The 14,873-nt window shown below is 50.2% G+C and overlaps 1 protein-coding gene across 2 annotated transcripts in view; it reads left to right on the plus strand.

Moving 5' to 3' along the window:
• Positions 1–14,873, plus strand: part of LOC119433196 (phosphatidylinositol 3-kinase regulatory subunit alpha-like) — a 143,347-nt gene that overhangs the window by 74,074 nt on the left and 54,400 nt on the right. The gene's annotated exons all lie outside the window — the stretch shown is intronic.

The raw sequence follows: 14,873 nt of genomic DNA on the forward strand, positions 1-14,873 counted from the left end.
AACCGCAAGCTGGTCTCTCCTTGTCCCGAGCGCAGCTGGGAGGCAATGTCGAGCGCGAGCCACTCCGCTCAGCCGACAAAGTCGCCGCACTTTCAGACTACCACTTGCCTAATTCGCAGCTGAGCGACAGTTCCGACGTGCGTAAGCCACCCTGCTCCGCCGTCGATCCATTCGCCGGTCGCGTGAAGCCTCATGCACCTGTCGAAGTGGCAACCCAGCTCTCCTCATTGCCGTTTACTGGCCCCATTGGGTCGGTCACGCATTGAGCGGACCACGTGACCGTGGAGACGTACAATCCGGCTTAAGCGCTTGTGTGAGCCATCGGGCCGCCTCGCGCGCTGGGCGTTAACATGGCAGTTTGGTGACTCGGTTAAGCCATCTGTAGTCAACGCAGAAGCGGAGCGTGTTGTCTTTCTTTTTTACTAGTACGACAGGCGACGCCCATGGACTTGTCGACGGCTGGATGAGGTCATCATTGAGCATTTCTTCAACTTGATGCTTAATCGCCTCCCGCTCCATAGGTGACACGCGGTATGGGTGCTGACGAACAGGCCGCGCCGACTCCTCTGTAACCAGTGGCGCACCGACGGGGGGGGGGGATTCGGGGGTTGTAACCCCCCCCCTGAGGCTGACTTAACCCCCCCTTTCGTTTAACCCCTTTTCTTTCCTTACGCATTTGAGTGCTGCATCTAAGATGTAAGACGCGAAATCGTCTGCACACTCGCAAAAAGCGCATTTTTTTTTACAATTGCCCGTGAAGAAATCGAAATTAGTGCTGTTTCGATGGTATTGGCAAACTCCTGGGTGCGCTACTGTCTGCAACTATCCGGTGTTGCGTAATGGAGGTGCGCTGGACTTTAGATTCTGTGGAAAAACAGCCAGAGAATTCTTTCACTAGGCCCAGTAGCTGATCCTTCTGTACATCTGCTAAGTCAGCATTAATTTGGACGCGGGGACTCAGGCTGGCGTGAGTTGTTGCATCCGGTGAAGTCACTTGTAACGTGCCGACGTCGGAGAAGTCAGCAATGTCGTTCAGAAAGGCCACAGCTGTACCTTGAGGGACGTGCTGATACTCATGGCTGAAGTTTGTCAACAAAACTTGCGAGCACTTAATTTGTATTCAAACAAGGCCCCGGGCGATGCAGATGTGTCTTTCGAGCAACAGCGGGATATTTGCCTCGGCAATACCCTCATAGTCGTCGAATGCGTCGCAGGTTACAAGGGTCAATACGCTGCTCCTTGGCGGCACCGTGATGTTCTCGTCGACAATCCTCAAGGCGTTGACATACGTGTCATCAGTGCTGCTCCCTGCTAAGGCCTGCGCCGTTGAAAACGTTACCAGGGACTTTTGTAAGTTTATCACGCCTCCATTATCCTGCAGAAAGTCCATTCCCAGAATTAAGTCCCTCGAATGGCTTGGGAGGATAACGAAATCTCCGAGGTACGTAAACCCACGAATGCTCACTCGCGCTGTGCATCTTCCTACCGGGGTTAGCAGATGGCCTCCTGCAGTGCGAATCTGCGACCCAGTCCACTCGGTAGAAACTTTCTTCAGCTTGCAGGCAAGGTCCATGCTCATAACTGAGGTGTCCGCTCCAGTGTCGATTAACGCTGTTATTTCTTCGTCGTCTACGGTGACGGGATTGTTCGACGTTATTACCTCTTGTACGGTGTTTGACTGCGTCTGTACGTCTGCGTTGTTCTGTTTTCGTCGTTGTCGTCGTAGTGGAGGATCTTGCGCACAGTCGACGTCAGCGGCCTCACCTCCGGAGGTCGCTGAACTCAGTTTTCCTGAGCCGCCGGGCTTGGCGAGCGGCGTCTGAGAGCGCCGCGAGAGAAGGCTTGGCTTGGTGATGGTGACCTGTAACGAGCAGGAGACTACGAACGGGGCTCGTGCCATCGTTAATCACCATTGCGACGATTCGCGACGAAACTCTCTATTTCCGGCAGCCGCTCACCAGGTCGTGTACGAGGTGCATTTGGGGCGAATCCTCGGAGCCCCACATGACGATAAGGACACATTCTGTAGATGTGCCCGGCTTCGCCACAATGGTAACAAAGGGGCTTGTAGTCTGCGGTGCGCCAGACGTCGCTCTTCTTAGTTCTTGCTTTGGCGATGTGCGGTGTGCTGCGAAGCCTGAAGCTAACATCCAATTGCTGAGCGGGGTATACCATGTTATACGCACTTGAGGGTGGTGGACGGCGTACTGCTTCTGCGTTACTCATTTCAGGACACGCTCTCCGCTGTGGTGCCTCGTACTGTTCAGGAACATGCACGGCCTGTCGGACCTCGGCGCGCACCATTTCCGCAATGGAAAGTTGTCCCACAGAGGCAGCGGTCATCTGCATCTTCTGCAGTTCCTCCTTGATGACAGCCCTGATGAGTTCTCGCAAGGCGCCGACGTCGTTGCCGAGGGTAACGGCATCGCGGTTGTATTGCCTGGCCCGCTGTTGAAGGGCCTTTTCCATGGTGGTGGCTTCGTCGTGGAACTCTGCCACTGTCGTCGGCGGATTTCGAATGACGCCAGCAAAGATTTCCTTTTTGACGCCGCGCATTAGGTGGCGCACCTTCTTTGCTTCAGTCATAGAGGGGTCCGCACGTCTGAAGAGGCGATTCATGTCTTCCACGTACACCGTCACTCGCTCATTCGGGCCTTGAATTCTCGACTCCATTGCTAACTCCGCCCTCTCCTTCCTGTCCGCCCTGGCGAAGGCATTGAGGAACTGCCGACGAAATTCTTCCCATGACATCAGTGTCGCCTCGTGGTTCTCAAACCATATTTTAGCGGAATCTTCAAGAGCGAAGTACACGTAGCGAAGCTTACGCTCGTGGGTCCAGTCGTTGACGTTGGCGACCCGGTCAAAATGGTCAAGCCAGTTGTCGGCGTCCTCTGAAGCACTCCCGTGGAAATGATTCGGCGTCCAGATCTGATTGACGACCACGTGCGATGCTGCAGTAGCGGCAGGAGGTGGTTGGTTCGTCATTTACTTTGTTCAGGTAGCAGACCGTGCTGTGGCTGGAGTCCCTGGAGACGTCGGCTGGTACGTACGTGCACAGGGATAAGCTCGGCCGAACTACTCGCCGGGCTTAGGCCTGGGGTACGCTCCGGAGATCTTAACATCGACCGTACCCAGCACCTCCACCAAAAATGTCACCCAGCTAGTACAGCTAGAATAGTTGACCAGCAACAGATAGGCAAAAAAACACGTCAGCCTTTAATAATGGCTGGACCTCGAAAGCGCGCGCGCAACCACGAACTTCGTCATTCTTGCCTCAAGGGTCCAGTGTCACCACGTGCCAACTTATTTCGCGTCAATATATACCCGGTGAACCCCATTACTCCCTCTGGTATCGTCTTCAGCAGGCTAGAGCTGCTAAAGGCTCAGCAAAGCAATCCATTTTATAAATAGAAATCGTTGACAGGCTCCAAGAGCCGAGCTCCCTAGAGGAGCGGTGCGGCAAAGCCGTCAGGCGCACGCAGACAGCTAGTATTGCTGTTGGCGCCGAGTGCCACGTAGCTTGTATTGTTACAGGCACGTGGGATTCGTATTTGCTTCAGCAGAACGATCTATTTTGTAAATAGAAATTGTTGACAGGCTCAAAGTGCCGAGCTCCCTAGAGGAGCGGTGCGGCAAAGCTGTCGGGCGCACCCGGACATCTGGTATTGCTGTTGGCGCCAAGTGCGATGCAACTGGTATTGCTGCGGGCACGTTGGATACGTATCTGCTTGACGCCGATGGAGTTCTCATGTGCTATATCCAATCTGAGGAGGCTCCCCAGGAGTCTTTCAAGATGGTGATACCCCCGCAGTCTAAGGAAAGCCTCCCTGACCTATTTCCACGACTTGCAGTTGGCCGGACATGCGAGTGGCCTTAAGACTTTCCAAAAGTTGGGCCGCTCTGCTACCTGGCCAGGCATGAAGCGTGACGCTGTTCACTACACCCGCTTATGCCGCATGTACCAATGTGTGAAGCCTCGTGCGGGCAAACCCCCCCCCCCCCCCCCCTCCTCCCGGGCTCATGCAGCCAAACGACAGCCAGCTACCCCTGCAAGTCACAGCCTGTGACATTATGGGACCCTTTCCCAGAAGCTGGCAAGGCTACGTTTTTTTCCTGGCTGTCACAGATCACTTCACGAAATGGGTTGAAGTTTTTTCCCTTCGGAAGTTAACGGCACACGTAATCTGGGACAAGTTGACCGAGGTCTTTAACCGCTTTGACTTTCCGGCGGAGCTTATAACGGACAACGCATCCTACTTCACGGCCAAGGGGTTCGTGGATGTGTGTGCTGCCTTTGGCATTAAGCAGTGCAAGACAACCATGTATCACTCACAGGCCAACCCGACAGAGTAGATTAACTGGAACCTCAAGCCTTTGCTCGCGGCCTTTGCCCAGCAAAGCACGGATTGGGATGCCTGTCTTAATGAGATAGGCTTCTCCTTGCGGTCCACGGTGAACCGTTACTGGGTACACGCCCGCTTTCCTCAACTTCGAGAGAGAGCTGCCAAATCCCATGGACCGCGTTCTGCGGCCCGGCGGCAGGCCGTGCGCCACGGAAGCCGGCCTTTCCAGCTACGCGGCGGAACTGCGCTCATGGATGGACGCGGCCCTTGACCTGGCCCGTTCCTACCGGGCAAAAGCGCTATCTGGACAAAAGGCCCAAAGGACGCGCACTACGGTGTCAGCAATCTCGTCCTCAGACGCAACCATGTCTTGAGTGACGCCGCCAAAGGCATCTCTGCCTCCCTCTCGGCTAAATGGTTGGGCCCGTACCGAGTGGAGGCCAAAATGTCCCCTCTGGTATACAAGATGGCTGACTCCCAAGGGAGACCCGTCGGTGGTCTAGTTCACATCTCGGACCTAAAACCTTTCGTTGCCCATAGCAACGACTGGGGAGAGGGGGAAGCGGTCAACGAACCGCAGACAAACCATGACACGGCTAGCCCCAGGCCACGCCACCGGTACAACCTGCGGAAGCGCACCTAGTCAGCTTTCTCTCACTAACAGGTAGCTAGAATTTATTCCCTACCATGCCGGTGAATGGAGAAATGTAGCTACGGTGCGAGGGTGCACATCAAACTGGTGACAAGCCCATGTGGCTTAGTATACCCTCTTATGTGTTGCCCAAGCCTCAGCCTGGCAAACGCCCCTTTTTGGGCAGTCAGCTGGGTGGGCAGCTTTCTTGGCACGCCAGCTATGCCGGGAGGCTTTCCTGTCCTTTACCTTGCGTCGTCCAGTCTTCTTCCTGCGCCTAGCTCCAGTGTGCCTCCAGTCTTGCTGACCACGAAGCCAGCTGTCCCTGATCCTACGATGCGAGCCTGTTGCTGACCTCAAGGCCTGCTGCTCCGGGTCCTTCCACCATGACTGACTCCTGCCTTTGGGGGTCACGAACGGGTGCCACCCTTGCCTCCTGTTGCCTAGGCTGCTGCCTGCTGCGGCCTGTCCGCCCAATGAAGCGCTGACCCCTGGCCAAGGATGGTCACTCTGGCTTCCGCTGCTGACCTGGCTGCCGTTCATCCCGGCCTGCTGTTCCTGCTAGAGCCCTGTCACCTCCGCGGTGGCTGCTGCGCCAAAATGGCAACCACGCCCTGCGCGTTCCTGGCAGCTCGTGTCCGGTGGACCTCAAGCGTTGCTGGCTGAACCATGGTGCTGCCCTGCTCCGTCCTTCCTAGGGTGCGATCTTGTACGCGTTCCAAAATGGAACGGAGGCGGTCCGTTCCATCTAGCCGCAAACGATTGGTCAATTTGAACCGTGAGAAGCACATGATTGGTCAATTTGAACCGTGGCGATCAAATTGACCAATCGTGTGCGGCTCGATGGAGCGGACCGCCTCCGTTTCATTTTGGAACGTGTGCAAGAATGCACCCCTGATCTGCCAATCCTTCCTCTTGGCAGTGGGTCCTTCCAGTGCGCGGAACTTTGGTAGCCAAGGCAGGCCACTGGCCGCATATCAAGAGAAGCGACATCTTCGCCTTTTTGGACTGCTGGGGCCCCTTCTACCGGACCTGGTCCTTATGAAGACGACGACACCCTCTTGGACTTTGCCCCGTTGGCTTAGCCCTCTTTCGCTGAGTCAACCTTGCCACTTGGCCTCGGTCAGCCACCTTTGGAGGCTGGCCTCGGTCTTTAGGAGGGGTGAATGTGGGGATCGAGGCACCTTCTCGTGCCTATGCGGCCCGGCGGCAGGCCGTGCACCACGGAAGCCGGCCTTTCCAGCTACGCGGCGGAACAGCGCCGCCGTACGGGCAACATGGTGAACACGGCTGGTGTGCCGGAGCTACTTTCCCACGCAAACCGATCTTGGACGTTCTGGGCTCAGGTGGACGCTAATAAACGCCTGTCTGAGTCTCAAGTTTTTGTCGGCTGTTCCGTGTGCCACGTACTCTATCATTTGGTGCCGAAACAACCCGGGAGGCGACAGCCGGGAGCTACCATCAAGGGACTTCGCTGGTGGCTACCGACTGGAACCACTGCCACGAACCACGGAGGTACACGGATCAGCTGACCGCCATGGATAAGCTCAAGTTGAAGCGAGCCACAAGAAGGGCCCAAAACACCAGGGTCATTCAAGAGGCAAGTGGGGTGCTAGAAAGCAATGCCGCGACATTGCGACAGATCGACTGTATTTACGAGCGGCTCAAGAACAATAACGATGAATTGAAGAAGATGAATGATGAATTAGAAAGCCACATAAGTGAAGAGGCATTCGAGGCGGATTACGCAACCGTAATTGAGTATGACAACGCGACCCGCATCTTAGCCGAAGCTCCAGAGCAAACGCCGCCAGCAGTCCGAAACCACTTCATTGTCATTGCCAGTCTATGTTTGCGACATGCCGGTGGCCACGGGGCATTCTGAAAGGCCAGGAGTCAAGTTGCCGAAGCTGGTAATTAATGCTTTCGACGGTGATCTGTGCAAGTGGAACGCGTTTTGGGAGCAATTCGACCAGATCATCAACCAGAACGGAACTCTTACAGCTACCGACAAATTCAACTATCTGAGGTTATTTTTGAAAGGAGACGCGGCGACAGCTATAGCGGGGCTGCCCACCACCGAAGCGTGTTACGTTGACGCCTTGGACCTGCTAAAAAGACGTTTCAGGGACAAGAAGCGATTGGAGCTGGAGTATTTCTCAAGGCTTCGAAGGCTCACTCCTGTGCGTTCTAATGAAGTAACAAAACTTCGCAAGTTGTACGACCAGGTGCTCATTAACACGCGGGGACTGGAGGCGCTTGGCGTGAGCAAGTCGTCTTTCTCGTCGATGCTATGCGACGTTCTGCTCAGGGCACTGCCACGTGACATTGTCGTAGCATATCACAGATCTTGCGCTACACAAGCTGCAAGTTCCGCCAATGACAACGTTCAGCAAGCCACGGAGCTAGAGCGACTGCTGCAGTTTGTCTCTATTGAACTGGAAAGCCTTGAAAAGAGTGACTTTGGGGAGCAAAAAGTATACGACGAGGCGACTCATCCTAGAGATAATAAGAACCACCAGTTTGACAGTGCGATCCCAACGTCATCAGTGCGTCATAACCAATCTTCAAAAACACCTCCGGACACGGGCTGCATTTTCTGCAAGTCAACGCAGCATTTGACAGAGTCTTGCCGTACAGCCCTATCGCTGTCAGCGAAGAAGAAACATGCGGTGCTTTCGATGCACCATTAAAGTCCACCGTGCAAGGGATTGCAGACGGAGAATTGCGTGCTCCAGCTGCAGAGGTCGTCATGCGTCTAGTATTTGCGACCCAGATAAACTAAACCGAAAGGCCCATGAAGACGTGAAAGGCAGCAGCACGACTGTATGCGCAGCTACAACTAAGAGTAACGAAAGAAGTGACACTTTGACGTGCGTGCTCCTACAGACTCTCCGAGCATGGGCAGTGACAGATTATTCATGCCGTTACATCAGAGGCGTGTTCGACGGAGGAAGTGAACATACGTTCGTAACAGAAGCTCTTTCAAGGCGGTTAAAGTTGAGGTGTCTTGGCTTTGATACCATAGCAATAAACACTTTCGCCAGTGTGAGCAGTTGCACACCGAAAAGATTTCGCATCGTCGAGCTTCACCTCCGAAATCAGCATTCCGACGTTGAAGTTGCATTGAGAGCCATCAAGATACCCCACATTTGCCAAGACAGATCAGCCAACACGATGACTTCTTCGTTCGTCACATCATTCAAGGGAACCGGCCACGATATCGCCGATGAACTGATCCACCCGTCCATTGAAAGAGAAAACGGAGCAAGTGTACTAATTGGCTCAGACCAGATGTGGGCGGTGATGACAGGTGAACTCTCCAGACCGGGAAACGAGGAAACATTCATCGCTATGAACTCAAAGTTCGGATGGATCTTTCAAGGGAGCATTCCCACCTCCTGCAAGAAAACCAGAGGCTTCATGAGAACTTTACACTTGTGGCGAAAGAGCACAAGAACATGGCATCTGACTTGGAGAATGCTGTACAACAGAAGAAAGACTTTGAACTTCAAATCCAGGAGTATGTGAATAAAGTGGCCAAAATAGAAGAGCTCCTGCGTACAAGGTATCGAGAGAGGGAAGATATTTTGGACCAGTACCCCGGTCCCTTATCTCGGCCAATGCTGATCTGCTGACTCAGGCCGAGCAGAGCCAGAAAGAACAAGACAGCAGTGATGCCACACTCAATAGCCTGCGTCAGCACCTTGCACGACACATGAGTGTGACGACAGAGCAGGAGCAGAAGCTGGCTTCACTGGGAGCAACTATGGCAGCCTTGCAAGAGTCCCTGCAGCACAGCGCTGCCGAGGGAAGTCGGCTGAAGGAGGAACTTCAGAAGAGCTCAGACATGCGCGCAAGGCTCGTCGAGCAAGTGGAATCGTTTCAGGACCAGCTCGCCAAAGAACCAACTGTCAACAATCAGATTTCTGGGCACTTGAGGCGCGTAGGGGATGATATTTCTTTGGCACGTACCGAAACAGCTACGGCTCGCTCCGATGCAACCAGTCTGGAGCGCTTGCTTGCCACATCTCGGGAGCAGCGCTGCCAGACAGACATGGCCCTCGAAAGGCTCTCTACCGAGATGGAAAACATGAAGCAGGAGGTGCAAGCAGGAGCCACGAGCAGGGCAGCCCAAAATGAAGAGCACAGTTTTCTCAGAAGCAAGCTGTCAGAGTTTGAGCATGCAGTGGAGCAACTAAAGCAACAAGTCATCAGTGAGCAATATGCAAGGGTGATTGAAGTCTACGCAGGAGAAGATGGACACGTTCGCTCTTGCAAGATAAAGCGACAAGACGGCCTCGTGACAAGGGCCATCCAAAAACTGTTTCCGCTTGAACTGCAGGCATGACCGCACTTCGCGGCCGGGAATGTGTTGAATTTCCCGCGTCCTTCCTACAAGAAAGAAGAGGACGAGGATCGGGCCATAGAGCGCGTGAGCGCGTTCGAAGGCACTAGCCTGTATCTTGGACGTTCTAGGCTCAGGTGGACGCTAATAAACGCCTGTCTGAGTCTCGAGTTTTTGTCGGTTGTTCCGTGTGCCACGTACTCTATCACGCACTACAGTTGCACGTCGCTGCAGTCTACTACGTAGCATAGATAACACGGCCGCCGCAGGTTGCCACAATGAGCCCATTTGCTGAGCGTGCTGCAGCTTGCCGAGGACAATCGTGTTTGGTGCGTCATATGCACCAAAATCGGAGATAGTCGCATCCACGTGAACATCCAGAATCAAATTTGAACTGCATGCCAGGGGGATGTTCAGTAGGCTGAGCGTTGTGGACATGCCCCGCTCCCTATAGTCTTCACAGTGCGAGGCATTGAAGAAGGAGCGGGAGCACCGCAAAGGGGGATCATAGGCAATTTTTGATTACCAATAACTCTGCTTCCGCTGAACGCATTGAAGTAATTTTTGCAGCAAAGTATTTATGAAATGGTCTATTTTAATTTCAAATGCATTTTTTGACTTCAATAAAAAGTGATTCAGTATACAAAAAACAAATTTGTTAAAGCTTTCTGTCCATTAGCTTGAACATTCTTTGTGCATTTTCACATTTAAGTGACACCTCACCTTGAATGTTTACCTTTGGACTGGCATACTAAATCCTGTGAGTTTGTCTGTTTGCTAACAAAGTAAACACTAGATACATAAACAACCATAAAATTTTTCTTTCTGTACTCTCATATATAATAATTTGGAATGCTTTCACTTGTGAGCTGTTGAATGTCATTATGTCCTACACAGGTTCCTGTCATGAACAAGGTTCGATATTTCACAATAAAATGGTAAAGTGACACCCATTACTGTTGATTACTTAGCACAAGGAAGTGTTACTGTGGCAATTGCAGCCAAAAAAATATGAATAAGTTCTTTGGTGTACGTGCCAAAAACACGATATAATTGTGAGGCACGCTGCAGTGGTGGGCTCAAAATAAATTTAACCACCTGGGCTTCTCTTATGTGCACCTAAATCTAAGTACACCAGCAACTGCAGCATGCTTGTGTGGGCGAATCATGCTACATCTTGCTTCACGCCCTCTCACGAAGGCAAAATGAACAGACAAAGGCAAGCGCCGACACCAGCAGGCGACTCGTTCAAAGCTTTGAAAACGGCTTACAAAATGATGAACATGCTTATAACCTGCAAATTCTGAACTGTGGTGCATTTCTAGCACATGAGAAACTCTTGCAGATATATTCCACTTCGTATCAATGTGAATGTAGTGGGAGTATGTGTGTGGGAACAAATAAGATCATTTGAGAATAAACAGGCATCAGCATGCACTTTGCCCCTCGTAGACAATCGGCTGTCATTTCCGAAGGGATCACTATAGCAGTGCAAAAGCGCTTTTCTCTCGCCTCATTTAAGCTGCAGCAACAGTACCGAAGCATCCAAATGCCTCATCTATGCCTGAAAAGCCCTCGGTCGCGAGCGCCGCATTGCGGAGAAGGAGCCAGTCACACCCACCATTGAACTTCTGTCCGTGCGAGTGGGACAGCCGGAAAAAACCTGCCAGTGCGTGCAGTCTCGAAGGCCATGCTATGTCATATACCCACCACAACGTAGGATTGGCCAAGAAACGGGCGGTACATTTAAAGTATATGAGAAGAAATGAAAAAAATACAAGACAATAGTGTAAGAGTTGTTTCATTGCGTAGCATGGGTGTGCAAGAGCGCAAGTGCGCACGTCAGTTTCATTTACAGCAGAGACACAGGAATCAAAAGGGCAAATTTATAGCATTTTATTACCCTCTTTACAGAAACTTTGGTTCACACAAATTCCAAAATGGGCATCAGATCTCCATAATTTATAATCATCATCATCAGCCTATATTTTATGTCCACTGCAGGACGAAGGACTCTCCCTGCGATCTCCAATTACCCCTGTCTTGCGCTAGCGTATTCCAACATGCGCCTGCAAATTTGCTAACTTCACCCCATCTGGTTTTCTGCCGACCTCGACTGCGCTTCCCTTCTCTTGGTATCCATTCTGTAACCCTAATCGTCATCGGTTATCCATCCTACGCATTACATGGCCTGCCCAGCTCCATTTCTTCCGCTTAATTAATGTCAACTAGAATATCGGCTATCCCCGTTCTCTGATCCACACCGCTCTCTTCCTGTATCTTTACGTTAGTCCTAAGATTTTTCGTTCCATCGCTCTTTGTGCGGTCCTTAACTTGTTCTCGAGCTTCTTTGTTGACTTCCCAAGTTTCTGCCCCATATGTTAGCACTGGTAGAATGCAATGATTGTACACTTTTCTTTTCAACGACAGTGGTAAGCTTCCAGTCAGGATTTGGCAATGCCTGCCGCATGCACTCCAACCCAATTTTATTCGAAGAATAAATTTTTATAAGAATAATTTAAAATATATATTCGTAAACATTTATGTAGTGCTACAATACTAAATTTTTCTATCTGGAATATAAACGATGCCGAAGCATGAAGCTACATTCTATTGCGTATTGTGCAATTAATGTTGTGCACATATTAGTGCCTTAGGACTCCTCTTAGCTTTTGCTGCACAGCATGTTGTATTAGGCCGGAGTATAAAGAAATGTGTTTGGGAAAAAAGAAAAAAAAAAAGCTACGTCACGAGCATTTACTCGAATAAGGTGTAATGATGGAAGCCGCAAGGACAAGAAATCCAGTTGCATAACCAGAGAGCGCGATGTCAGGTTGCACTGTACAAGCAATTTTTAAAGTACCATTTCTATTTTTTTTTTTTTAGTGCAACGAAAAGTTTACAGTCGGATTGTCCAAACATACAGTGGTAACACGACAAATGCCGTGGAACATTTTTATCGTAAATTTTAAGATTTGCATAAAGATGTAGTCGTGCACTGGAAACATGCTGGAAACAGTTATAGGTCAGTGCGATAGCAATTATATGCTGCCATTGGTGAGAAGCAGACATGTGCAACCCTAATTATAAGAAAGTAAGATTTTGTTTGTCAATCCACTTTTCCCTCGATTCATCTTTTCTGATGTGTTGAATTATTTATACTAATAGCCACGGGCTTTGTGGTTTCCTGTCTAACAGCATTGGTCATACACATGTCAAGGCTTTTTGAATCTGAATCTGAACCAATCTGGATCTGCCAGCGGAGAACTAAAATGCTCCATGGTGGATCATACTGGAAGTATCTGCTGACATGTCACACAAAACGTCTTCTGCTCTGTAAGTTTCCGTGACAACCAAAGTGTGTCCCACAGGAGGCGGAAGTGACATACGCTTCTCGTTCTATTTCCGCCATAATTTGTGCCTCAGCCACTGAGCAAGTGAGCGCAATGCGGCACAGAGTGAGTTAATCTGAAACAACCAATGAAAAGCGTGCACCCACTCCAGATTGACTAGTAAAATCTGGATTCACCGCCGCGGAGCAAATCCTGCTCCAGTTTTACCAGTGAAAAACACCATATGCTAGGATATGCCAGCAGTGGTATTATGGTCCCTAAAATTTCTCGGTACCATAGTGCTGTTATTAAATTCTATTCACTTCAACCAAGTTTCTTTGCACCTTCTGCACCTGTTTAGGGTGGGATGCACCTAGACCTTGATTGTCTGAGGTAAAGCTGTGCACCCTGCAACCCCATCCTTGATTGCACGGGATGCAAGGCAAGGTGCCGCCGCGGTGCAGTGCACCCTTGAACCTTGCAGCCCGGTGCACCATGGGTGCACCAGGTGGTGCACCATGGCGGTGCACCACCTGCACATTTTCGTTTGTGGTGCCATGCACCTTTTCTGAATCAAACAAACCTATTGTAGTGCTTGCTGCCATCTATGGCACAGTTAGTCGTCGTCTTTCATTTCACAGGGAGACCACTCAACTTGGGGGACTCCTTTGCTAATTCGCGTGCATACAAAAGCACTCTTGTGCGCCGCCATGTAATGAGGGACACCATGGTTCTGCTAGCTCTACTGCTCCACTCGGTGTGAACTTTTTTACTTTGTAATACGCATAGAATAAAGTACAAATGCATATGTAATATAAAGACTGCTATTTTAACATCCCAAGGTCCAAGGTCTATGTGCGAAAAGTGATTTTTTTTTACCAAATTGAAAAAAGTCACTGCCCAAGCACTTTGTACAAATGGTTAACCAGCGAAGCTGAAACGTGCGTCCCCGGTGTTTATGACTGGGTTAATGCCGACGGTACATTGAAGTCTTTCACAATTATTGGTTACGTCTTTGTGTTTCTTAATGAGGTTACCCACACGTTCGGCTGTGACTGAGAAAACGACGCAGCTGACGGTATGCCCGCAGTCCGCCATTGTCGCATTGCCACTTGCGATTTTTCAAAGTTAGATTGCTTCAAAATAAATCTGTCCTTCACGTAAGACAATGAATGTCTCACACCCTCGTAAACGCGGCCTCCCTATTACGACGACAGAAGAGAAGTGAAATTTTACGCTGGAATGGGCGGCAACGGAGCCAGTTGTGGAAGAAGACGACGACGAACTCAGAGCAGTGGCACTCGCGCGATTGTGCCGAGAGGCACCAATGAGCCAGCTGTGGAAGACGATGACAACAATCGAGCGATTTCTGATGATAGTTTCAGCATACAAGTGACAGACGGACGAATCGGCTAGCCATATACAGCTTTGCTGTAAAATACGAATCAAATTGTGCCAGAAGCGAATCGTATGAAATATTGAATAGTGTTCTGATAGCTTTTGAATAATACACAGGCCATTATCACAATTAATATAACACAATTTTGACATCCTAGTATTCTTAAAAGTTATCAAATTTCTGTCATTACATAGTACTTTATGAAGTGTTTATTAGAAGCACAAATGGGGCACGAGGTGCAAACAAGGAGTTTCTTCGCATGCACAGGAATTTTCAGAGAGCACGAATGATAGCTGTACAGCCTTAAATGTATGGCTACTTAAGCCATGTAGCCTGTTCCCCTATAAGCATGTTCTCATGTTTCATGTCTATGCTGTGCCCGCGGGGGTAAAAATTTACCGTACTATTGCTCCAATTTTATCTTTAATTGGGTGAAATTGACATTTTGAAATATTCGAAAGGTATTCAAAAAATATTCTCAATTACCAATAGTGACTGTTCAAATCGAAGACCTTATCAATACTTAAATTGCAAACAGCATGCTCGATTCTGTTTCTATAAATCGTCTTTTCATTTCCACCAACACCTCATAACACATTCTAGGCGGTCGCCAGTCCCTTTAAGGAATCAAGCTGCACAATTAGACATATCTTAGATGTTCACCAAGACAGAGAGAGAAAGAGAAAGCTTTATTCACCCCTGTCCCCTATCATCCTATGTCCAGCCCTCAAACAAAGTTTAGGCCGCACTGTTTAAGCGAGTCGGACCTTGTTTGAGAGTCCCTGACACTTGCGGCGCGCTTCTGCTTTCTGATGCTTCA

Source organism: Dermacentor silvarum, chromosome 11, assembly GCF_013339745.2.
Source record: "Dermacentor silvarum isolate Dsil-2018 chromosome 11, BIME_Dsil_1.4, whole genome shotgun sequence".
Taxonomy (NCBI): Eukaryota; Metazoa; Arthropoda; class Arachnida; order Ixodida; family Ixodidae; genus Dermacentor; species Dermacentor silvarum.